Raw genomic sequence first — 11,444 nt, forward strand, 5'->3', positions numbered from 1 at the left:
CTAGACACAGTAGGATACTACACCTAAACACAGAACTAGACACAGTAGGATACTACACCGTTACACAGAACTAGACACAGTAGGATACTACACCTAAACACAGAACTAGACACAGTAGGATACTACACCTAAACACAGAACTAGACACAGTAGGATGCTACACCTAAACACAGAACTAGACACAGTAGGATACTACACCTAAACACAGAACTAGACACAGTAGGACACTACACCGTTACACAGAACTAGACACAGTAGGATACTACACCGTTACACAGAACTAGACACAGTAGGACACTACACCGTTACACAGAACTAGACACAGTAGGATACTACACCTAAACACAGAACTAGACACAGTAGGATACTACACCTAAACACAGAACTAGACACAGTAGGATACTACACTGTTACACAGAACTAGACACAGTAGGATACTACACCTAAACACAGAACTAGACACAGTAGGATGCTACACCGTTACACAGAACTAGACACAGTAGGATGCTACACCTTTACACAGAACTAGACACAGTAGGATACTACACCTAAACACAGAACTAAACACAGTAGGATACTACACCTAAACACAGAACTAGACACAGTAGGATACTACACCAAAACACAGAACTAGACACAGTAGGATACTACACCTAAACACAGAACTAGACACAGTAGGATGCTACACCTTTACACAGAACTAGACACAGTAGGATACTACACCTAAACACAGAACTAGACACAGTAGGATACTACACCAAAACACAGAACTAGACACAGTAGGATACTACACCTAAACACAGAACTAGACACAGTAGGATGCTACACCTAAACACAGAACTAGACACAGTAGGATACTACACCTAAACACAGAACTAGACACAGTAGGATGCTACACCTAAACACAGAACTAGACACAGTAGGATACTACACCTAAACACAGAACTAGACACAGTAGGATGCTACACCTAAACACAGAACTAGACACAGTAGGATACTACACCTAAACACAGAACTAGACACAGTAGGATACTACACCTAAACACAGAACTAGACACAGTAGGATACTACACCGTTACACAGAACTAGACACAGTAGGATACTACACCTAAACACAGAACTAGACACAGTAGGATGCTACACCTAAACACAGAACTAGACACAGTAGGATACTACACCTAAACACAGAACTAGACACAGTAGGATGCTACACCTAAACACAGAACTAGACACAGTAGGATCCTTCATTCATCTGGATCATCAGTAGCATCTTACTGTAGTTTAAAGCAAAATGTGATCATGATCACTTTTGTCTGTAAGCTTGTTTCTTTGCTTGTGTGAGCTTGATAAAATGAAGGAAACTTCTCAGACAATGGTTTTGCATTATTTGCTCTTTATTTGCAAATTTCATTTGCTATGTCTATTTTTTTTCTGGGTTGACCCTTTATCAAAAGGTGCTATTTGAAGAAAGAGATAGTGATTCCTCTAAGGAGACGTTTTGAGATCTCAGAATTCCTCCCAACTCAACACCCACTCCCTTTAAGTTCTAAATATATGCTTTACTCCTCCCCCTCTCTCACCCCCACATCTATCCACCCCTTTCTCACACTATTCCTCCGCCATCCCACTCCGTCCTCTCCCCAACTTTACATCTTCCTGCTCCGTCCTCTCTTCTTACAACTTTACCTCTTCCTGCTCCGTCCTCTCCCCGACTTTACCTCTTCCTGCTCTGTCCTCTCTCCCCGACTTTACTTCTTCCTGCTCCGTCCTCTCTCCCCGACTTTACCTCTTCCTGCTCCGTCCTCTCCCCGACTTTACCTCTTCCTGCTCCGTCCTCTCTCCCCGACTTTACCTCTTCCTGCTCCGTCCTCTCTTCTTACAACTTTACCACATCCTGCTCCATCCTCTCTTCTTACAACTTTACCTCTTCCTGCTCCGTCCTCTCTTCTTACAACTTTACCTCTTCCTGCTCTGTCCTCTCTCCACAACTTTACCTCTTCCTGCTCCGTCCTCCCTCCCCGACTTTACCTCTTCCTGCTCCGTCCTCTCTCCACAACTTTACCTCTTCCTGCTCCGTCCTCCCTCCCCAACTTTACCTCTTCCTGCTCCGTCCTCCCTCCCCAACTTTACCTCTTCCTGCTCCGTCCTCCCTCCCCAACTTTACCTCTTCCTGCTCCGTCCTCCCTCCCCAACTTTACCTCTTCCTGCTCCGTCCTCCCTCCCCAACTTTACCTCTTCCTGCTCCGTCCTCCCTCCCCAACTTTACCTCTTCCTGCTCCGTCCTCTCTCCCCAACTTTTCCTCTTCCTGCTCCGTCCTCCCTCCCCAACTTTACCTCCTCCTGCTTCGTCCTCCCTCCCCAACTTTTCCTCTTCCTGCTCCGTCCTCTCTCCCCAACTTTACTTCTTCCTGCTCCGTCCTCCCTCCCCAACTTTACCTCTTCCTGCTCCGTCCTCCCTCCCCAACTTTACCTCTTCCTGCTCCGTCCTCCCTCCCCAACTTTACCTCTTCCTGCTCCGTCCTCCCTCCCCAACTTTACCTCTTCCTGCTCCGTCCTCCCTCCCCAACTTTACCTCTTCCTGCTCCGTCCTCCCTCCCCAACTTTACCTCCTCCTGCTCCGTCCTCCCTCCCCAACTTTACCTCTTCCTGCTCCGTCCTCCCTCCCCAACTTTACCTCTTCCTGCTCCGTCCTCCCTCCCCAACTTTTCCTCTTCCTGCTCCGTCCTCCCTCCCCAACTTTACCTCTTCCTGCTCCGTCCTCCCTCCCCAACTTTACCTCTTCCTGCTCCGTCCTCCCTCCCCAACTTTACCTCTTCCTGCTCCGTCCTCCCTCCCCAACTTTACCTCTTCCTGCTCCGTCCTCCCTCCCCAACTTTACCTCCTCCTGCTCCGTCCTCCCTCCCCAACTTTACCTCCTCCTGCTTCGTCCTCCCTCCCCAACTTTTCCTCTTCCTGCTCCGTCCTCTCTCCCCAACTTTACTTCTTCCTGCTCCGTCCTCCCTCCCCAACTTTACCTCTTCCTGCTCCGTCCTCCCTCCCCAACTTTACCTCTTCCTGCTCCGTCCTCCCTCCCCAACTTTACCTCTTCCTGCTCCGTCCTCTCTCCCCAACTTTACCTCTCATCACCTCTCTTAGCTCCCTACCTCTCCTCCATCTCTGCCTGAGGAGGTGTTGGCCAGGATGTCCAGTCCCCTGCTCCTGCGTTCCCCAAGCCCACACACTCAGACCCTCCTCACCACCCTGTCGGACCCCCTGCACCAGAGGGACCCCCCTGGGATGAGTCGCAGCTACTCAGTCGACCACCACAACCAGTACCTCCTCCATCCCACCTCTTCCTCCTACCACGCCTCCCTACCGCCACCTCCTCACCCCGGCCTCGGTTCTGCCCGTAACCAATCACCCTCCGGGCGCAGGAAACTGCCCGCTATTCCGGCGGGCGCTGCCAGCAGCAAGTTCCCTTCCGTTATACGCATCACACGCGCCCAACTACAGCAGGTGATTGATCAATCCACCCCTGGGCCACGAACCAATCAGACGTCTCTATCTTAACCATAACACACCGCCTACCTAATTCCCTCCGCTATTAGATACTTACTGTCTTTTTAAAATAATTTGGTTGTTCTATTTGTTTCCTTTTGCTGCTAGTGTGTTAGTTGTGCTATGTTTTGTTGGGTTGTTGTTGTTATGGTTGTTATTGTGTTGAATTGTGGTGTTGTTGTGTTGTCGTCCGGCAGGCTGCTTTCTCCAGAGAAGAGCAGGCCATTGTGCTACAGACAAAGCATGCTCAGATCCATGTGTCCTGATGTCAGGGGAATAGTTAGGGTCATTTCCTTTACAATTCAGTCAATTCAGAGCGTGAATGAAATTGCAATTCCACTTTTCTTCATTGCAAGACAGGGACTTTTGTCTGTTATTTCATTTCCTCCTGTGTTCTCTCTCTTTTTCACTCAACCTGAACTGCTTTTTTACGGACCCTGACTTCCTGTCTCCTTTGTAAGCCCCTGATTAGTTGAGTGAATGTTTTTGTTGTTGTTGCAGATCTGGGTTAAATACGTGTCAAATACTTGAGTGGTGCTTGAGTAAGCATTCCAGGCACAATGGCATAGTCCCAAAAGTTCAAGCTAAATCAAACAGATAATAGATTTGACCCAGGTCTGTCTTGTTGCCCTTTTTTGATATCAACTAACAGCTTGACTGACATTGCCTTGATGATGCTGTGACATGTTATGATCTCCATTCAATATTTTCACATGATCTCTTACAATGCAATAATTTGACTCTATTTATTTGTTAACCTGCCCTCACTCTCTCTCTCTCTCTCTCTCTCTCTGTGTCTTCCTGCTTCCCCCACCCTTCTCTCCCTTTTTCTCCCTTTCCCCTCTCTCTTTAGCTGACAGCGCAGCAGTCCCCGTCTGGCTCAGACTGTGCTCCACAGGGCCTACAGCTGGAGAGACGAGAAGATGCAGCAGCTGAGGCCCAGCAGCCCCAGGATAATACTGCTACCACTGACATCTACATCCTGCCCACCCCTAGCCACACCCCGAGCCAGCCCGGCAGCCCCACCAGCCTGGATGACCTCCTGGCAGATACCCTGATCAACGGACGAGACACCCAGACCTACACCAAAGCCCACAGCCCTGTGCCAAGCCGAGCGTCCTCTCCTCGCTCCCCCCATTCTCCTCGCTCCCCCCGCTCTCCTCGCTCCCCCTGTTCTCCTCGCTCCCCTCGTTCCTCCCGTTCTCCTCGCTCCCCCCGTTCTCCTCGCTCCCCCTGTTCTCCTCGCTCCCCTCGTTCCTCCCGTTCTCCTCGTTCCCCCGTTCTCCTCGCTCTCCCCGTTCTCCTCGCTCCCCCCGTTCTCCTACCTCTCCCCATCCTCCTCGCTCCCCCCATTCTCCTACCTCTCCCCATCCTCCTCACTACCCCCGTTCTCACTCCCCCGTTCTCCTCGCTCCCCCGTTCTCCTCGCTCCCCCGTTCTCCTCGCTCCCCCCATTCTCCTCGTTCCCCCGTTCTCCTCGTTCCCCCCGTTCTCCTCACTCCCCCGTTCTCCTACCTCTCCCCATCCTCCTCACTACCCCCGTTCTCACTTCCCCCATTCTCCTCGCTCCCCCCGTTCTCCTCATTCTCCACGTTCTAATTCCCCTCACTCCCCCCACAGCCCACTGTTAGGCCTAGTAAACGGCCATCTCTCTCCCCCAGCTAACGGCCAGGGAGACGTCAGTGGCAGTGGAGCCTTTCCAGAGCTCAAAGACCCTGAGAGTGACCAACCCCAGCCTGACAGGGCAGATGGGGTGGAGACCACTGACCAACACCAGCCTGACAGGGCAGATGGGGTGGAGACCACTGACCAACACCAGCCTGACAGGGCAGATGGGGTGGAGACCACTGACCAAACCCCAGCTCTGACCACCCCCTCTCCGCCACCCAGCCCCCGTAAGGACCCCTCCCGCAGGCTGAGCCGTATCCCCATCCTGCTGGACCTTCTCCCCACTCCTGGCTCTGCCATGGAGAAGCTGCTCCAGAAGAAAGCCCCCCACCACCACCCAGCCCCCTCTCCCTCTATCTCCCACCGCGGCCCCGTCGTGGCCTCGCTCCCCCACGGGGACCAGCTGTCCTCCGCCTCAGACCGCTCTGAGAAGGCCGATGAGTCGTTCCTGGACTCGCGCTCTGACTGCCAGGGGAATGACGCCCCCTCCCTCTCCTCCTCTTCCAGCCCCCTATTCCGTAAGAGCAAGATCCCACGCCCTTTTAACTCTACCAACCCGGCCCCAGAGCAGGAGAGTGCGGCACGGTACCTTCCACGCCCACCCCCAGGGAGACCACCCAGTCGGCTTGCAGCGGAGGGCAGGTAATAGGACTCTTCATGATTAGCTTTAATGACAGGTTTATGGTACCCTTCATGGTAACCTGGTCCCGAGTCTGTTTGTGCAGCCTTGCCAACTCCTATGTTCATTGTCATGCCAATGTTTGGGGTTGGCAAGACAGCACCAATAGATCTGGGATGAGCCTCTACTATCATTAACTGAATTACATTCATCTTCATGTTAAAGGTATATCTAAAGTTCTAAACTCATTCTCCATCTTCCCAAAACCTCACCCCCTTCCTCCACCCAAGACTGAAGCGTTATCGGATCCGAGCGGGCAGCACAAGGGATTCCGACCTCCTGACCTGTCTGTCCCAGCTGATGCACCATGGTCAGGGTGGTGGATCTGCCCGCGGTTCCCCCCACCACGGCCACTCCTCAGCCCAGCTTGTAGGCTCCCGGATGGGCATATGTAGCCTGACCAGCTCCCCCCACCACCATCACCACCGGAGCTCCAGTGCCTCCCCACGCAGCTGTTCCTCTCTACAGCGCTCTGTCTCCTCCTCCCCCTCTCGCCACGAACACCGCGGGGGAGAGCGAGGCAGAGGGGTTTGTTTCGGTCGCTCCTGTTCTCCTCCCAGCTTCTCTGGGTCCCCCCTCCTCCCCGGCGCTCCTACCCCCACCATCAGGAGATTTGCTGCTGCCGCCAGGCCCGCACCGGCTCCCACCACCACCACGCCCTCAAGTGGAAAGCCTGCAGCCGCGAGGAGAGAGAGAGGAAGTGCTCCAGCAAGCTGAGCAGCAGATAGTGGGTCACTGCTCTGGCCCTGGTCCTAGCCTGACCCATACAAACCCCTGGGCCCGTTTATTCAAGTGTCTCAGAGTAGGACTGCTGATCTAGGATCAGTTTGGCCTTTTAGGTAATAATGAATAAGATTACATGTACTATCATATTCATTATGACCTAAAAGGTTAGACTGATCCTAGATCAGTAGTCTTATTGTGAGAGGCTTTACGAGTATGGCCTGGGAGTCAGTGTCATTGCCACAACAGAGGGTGGGATCAGGATGTTGATGCAGACCAAACGATCCTGCTCTGGATCAATGAAGACCTGAGGCTTCTGTCAGAGAATACTGAACATAATGTCCCCCCTCTCCTCCCCTGTCCCCCCCTCTCCTCCCCTGGTCATTGTTTAGTCCCTAATTCATATGCCCACTTTAATAGTTCATACCTAATGCGAAAATGATCTATGTGCATTATGCTGTGTATAAGATGTTGGTGTTCTTGTGGGGTGTTTTCCCTCATATCATCAGTGAAGTGAACACACTTAGCCCTCATTCAGAATACCCTAGGTCAGTCAGTGGATGAGCACTCATTTATTCATCACTCACCAATTTAATATAGACTCAGTCTATTCTGTTTCCTCTGTACTGACCTGGGGAGTGTAAGGTATATCAAGTCTACATTTATGGCCATGAAGCTCCAGAGAAATGTACACTATCTACAGAACCTATTTATTTACATCTTGACACACTTGTCACACCAGGTACACACTAACTGATGACATCATCGATTGATGTGTCCTCTCTCTCTCTGACTTCAGATGTACAGTGAGTGTCATTTATTTCAAAGGCATTTAAAGCAATCAATTGATCAATGATAGAAGTGATCAGTCTTTTGAAAAGGAAGTGATCCTTCCTTTAAAACAATCATATAAAATGTGTGTGTGCTCACACACCTACTTGTGCCTAATGTGTTGACTGATCTGGGGAATCTAAATGGCAAACTAAATGTGTGATTGAACACTAGTTACTGGGCCATGATTCCCTTTGTATGCTCCTCTTCAGAATGGAGTCTGACCTTGTGTCCCAATTCTCTACCCTTCCTCCCTGGACTTAATAGGAAATGAATGGTGTAAGAGATATGATGGCAACCCTCCCTAAACCTGCCCATACTTACAACCATCCAATTCACTTAAATATATGGATGGGGGGGGGGGGGGGTGGATTGGGATGCCAGCTGAGGAGGATTGGGATGCCTGCAGAGGAGGATTGGGATGCCTGCAGAGGAGGATTGGGATGCCTGCTGAGGAGAATTGGGGTGCCTGCTGAGGAGAATTAGGATGCCTGCTAATAAAACTTATGGTACTCATTACTACACTAGTGGTGAATACTAGGTTATTATTATCATTCATGTATAATGTGTGCCTTGCCTTGGCACTTTGAGCAGCTTCTGGTTTCACTGCACAGTGTGTTTCTCATTTTTATTCAAGGCGTCTAATAAGACTAATTTGTGTCAGCTGCAAAGACAGACAGTCCTCATCATGTGATTGTAGCAGTCTTATTCACTACAGACAGACAGCCCTCATCATGTGATTGTAGCAGTCTTATTCACTACAGACAGACAGTCCTCATCATGTGATTGTAGCAGTCTTATTCACTACAGACAGACAGTCCTCATCATGTGATTGTAGCAGTCTTATTCACTACAGACAGACAGTCCTCATCATGTGATTGTAGCAGTCTTATTCACTAAAGACAGACAGTCCTCATCATGTGATTGTAGCAGTCTTATTCACTACAGACAGACAGTCCTCATCATGTGATTGTAGCAGTCTTATTCACTACAGACAGACAGTCCTCATCATGTGATTGTAGCAGTCTTATTCACTACAGACAGACAGCCCTCATCATGTGATTGTAGCAGTCTTATTCACTACAGACAGACAGTCCTCATCATGTGATTGTAGCAGTCTTATTCACTACAGACAGACAGTCCTCATCATGTGATTGTAGCAGTCTTATTCACTACAGACAGACAGTCCTCATCATGTGATTGTAGGAGTCTTATTCACTAAAGACAGACAGTCCTCATCATGTGATTGTAGCAGTCTTATTCACTACAGACAGACAGTCCTCATCATGTGATTGTAGCAGTCTTATTCACTACAGACAGACAGTCCTCATCATGTGATTGTAGGAGTCTTATTCACTACAGACAGACAGTCCTCATCATGTGATTGTAGCAGTCTTATTCACTACAGACAGACAGTCCTCATCATGTGATTGTAGCAGTCTTATTCACTACAGACAGACAGTCCTCATCATGTGATTGTAGCAGTCTTATTCACTACAGACAGACAGTCCTCATCATGTGATTGTAGCAGTCTTATTCACTACAGACAGACAGTCCTCATCATGTGATTGTAGCAGTCTTATTCACTACAGACAGACAGTCCTCATCATGTGATTGTAGCAGTCTTATTGACTACAGACAGACAGTCCTCATCATGTGATTGTAGCAGTCTTATTCACTACAGACAGACAGTCCTCATCATGTGATTGTAGCAGTCTTATTCACTACAGACAGACAGTCCTCATCATGTGATTGTAGCAGTCTTATTCACTACAGACAGACAGTCCTCATCATGTGATTGTAGCAGTCTTATTCACTACAAGGAAAAGGAAGCCAAGTTAATGTTTTTATTTGATTTATTCAGACAATATCTGAAGAACGATCATTGTTATTTATGATATTACAAAAAGGAAATGTTTTAAACTAAAACGTAGATATCCTGTGTTGTATAAAGTTTAGGACAAGTCCAACATTTATGTCAAATAATATCATACTATTTATGTGAGTTTCCCTCCTCCGGGCCTCCAGGACCCCCAACAGCACACGTTGTTGTAGCCCCGGACAAACACACCTGATTTAGCTCATCGAGGGCTTGATGATTAGTTGACAAGTTGAATCAGGTGTGCTTGTCCAGGGCTACAATAGAAATGCGTACTGCTGTGGGTACTGGAGGACTGGAGTTGGGAAACACTGATTTATGTCATATACATATCCTATACCAAATCAACGTTTCAACCTTCCAAAGGATAAAAACCATGCGAAGAAGAATGTTGTCTTTGCTTTGTAATGACATGTTTTGTGCACTATTATTTCAAACAGTTAATGTATTGTTTGAGAACAAACCCCATTTTCTTTACTTCATAAAGATTCAATGAACACTCCTTTAAAACCTCCCTCACCTAACCTTGGTTCTACCTACTACACCCTTTCCCTTAGCCTGAAATCCAGAACCAGTTTTGTGCTGACATTCCACTTGTTGTACTCTGTGTCATTGTCAAGCATTGGCATGACAAGGAGTGGTATGATAGCAGAAATAGTGATACGCAGGCTACCTCTCCCCACCCCTCTGCTTGTAATATACTGTGATATAACTAACTCATGCTTCCAGCACTACTACGCCTTGCATGCGCTGCCTACCGAGAAAACCAATCAGTGAAGTAAGCAGCATACCAGTTCCCATAATGCACTGTGATTGTCTGAAAGGGACTTATGTTTGTTGGGTAGTACCACATGTATTTTGGTTGGAATATTTCATTTGCTTAGTTTCCCCTTTCGTCTCATGATCTCGTTCACTCTTATCGTCCCACTTGACCCACAGCATTGGTCTGGTTTCCTAGCTCTCCAATGCTGACATCTTAGGACTACTGTACTGACTCATTACTGATAAAAAAAAACTTCTGTATTTATTTTACATCTGTCTGATTGGCTTATTAGCATGATGTGACACATGCATAGTATGGTCTGATTGGCTTATTATCATGATGTGACACGTATGGTATTATTGGCTTATTATCATGATGTGACACTTGTATAGTATGGTTTGATTGGCTTATTATCATGATGTGACACTTGTATAGTATGGTTTGATTGGCTTATTATCATGATGTGACACATGCATAGTATGGTCTGATTGGCTTATTATCATGATGTGACACATGCATAGTATAGTCTGATTGGCTTATTATCATGATGTGACACATGCATAGTATGGTCTGATTGGCTTATTATCATGATGTGACACATGCATAGTATGAATAACGGGTAGAGGAAAATAATTGCCTTTTATCTAAAGTACTTTTATCATACAACCATAATCTACTGTAATTCTCCAGTATGAGATGAACTATAATGATCTACTGTATGTCAAGTGGATTGTTTTACTTGGTCCATTGTGGTAGAGAGTAGTGTTTGACATTAAGGGAACTCTCTGTCTCACAGAGCAACATGTAGGCAGCGTGGAACACCCTCTCTGTCTCACAGAGCAACATGTAGGCTGCGTGGAACACCCTCTCTGTCTCACAGAGCAACATGTAGGCAGCGTGGAACACCCTCTCTGTCTCACAGAGCAACATGTAGGCAGCGTGGAACACCCTCTCTGTCTCACAGAGCAACATGTAGGCAGTGTGGAACACCCTCTCTGTCTCACAGAGCAACATGTAGGCAACGTGGAACACCCTCTCTGTCTCACAGAGCAACATGTAGGCAGTGTGGAACTCCCTCTCTGTCTCACAGAGCAACATGTAGGCAGCGTGGAACTCCCTCTGTCTCACAGAGCAACATGTAGGCAGCGTGGAACTCCCTCTCTGTCTCACAGAGCAACATGTAGGCAGCGTGGAACTCCCTCTCTGTCTCACAGAGCAACATGTAGGCAGTGTGGAACTCCCTCTGTCTCACAGAGCAACAAGTAGGCAGCGTGGAACACCCTCTCTGTCTCACAGAGCAACATGTAGGCAGCGTGGAACTCCCTCTGTCTCACAGAGCAACATGTAGGCAGCGTGGAACTCCC

General features: G+C 48.4%; 1 pseudogene; it reads left to right on the forward strand.

Moving 5' to 3' along the window:
• Nucleotides 1–7,814, forward strand: part of LOC135525608 (tau-tubulin kinase 2-like) — a 46,735-nt pseudogene extending 38,921 nt beyond the window's left edge.
• The last annotated feature ends 3,630 nt before the right edge of the window (nucleotides 7,815–11,444 follow it).

Source organism: Oncorhynchus masou, chromosome 32 (assembly GCF_036934945.1).
Source record: "Oncorhynchus masou masou isolate Uvic2021 chromosome 32, UVic_Omas_1.1, whole genome shotgun sequence".
Classification (NCBI taxonomy): Eukaryota; Metazoa; Chordata; class Actinopteri; order Salmoniformes; family Salmonidae; genus Oncorhynchus; species Oncorhynchus masou.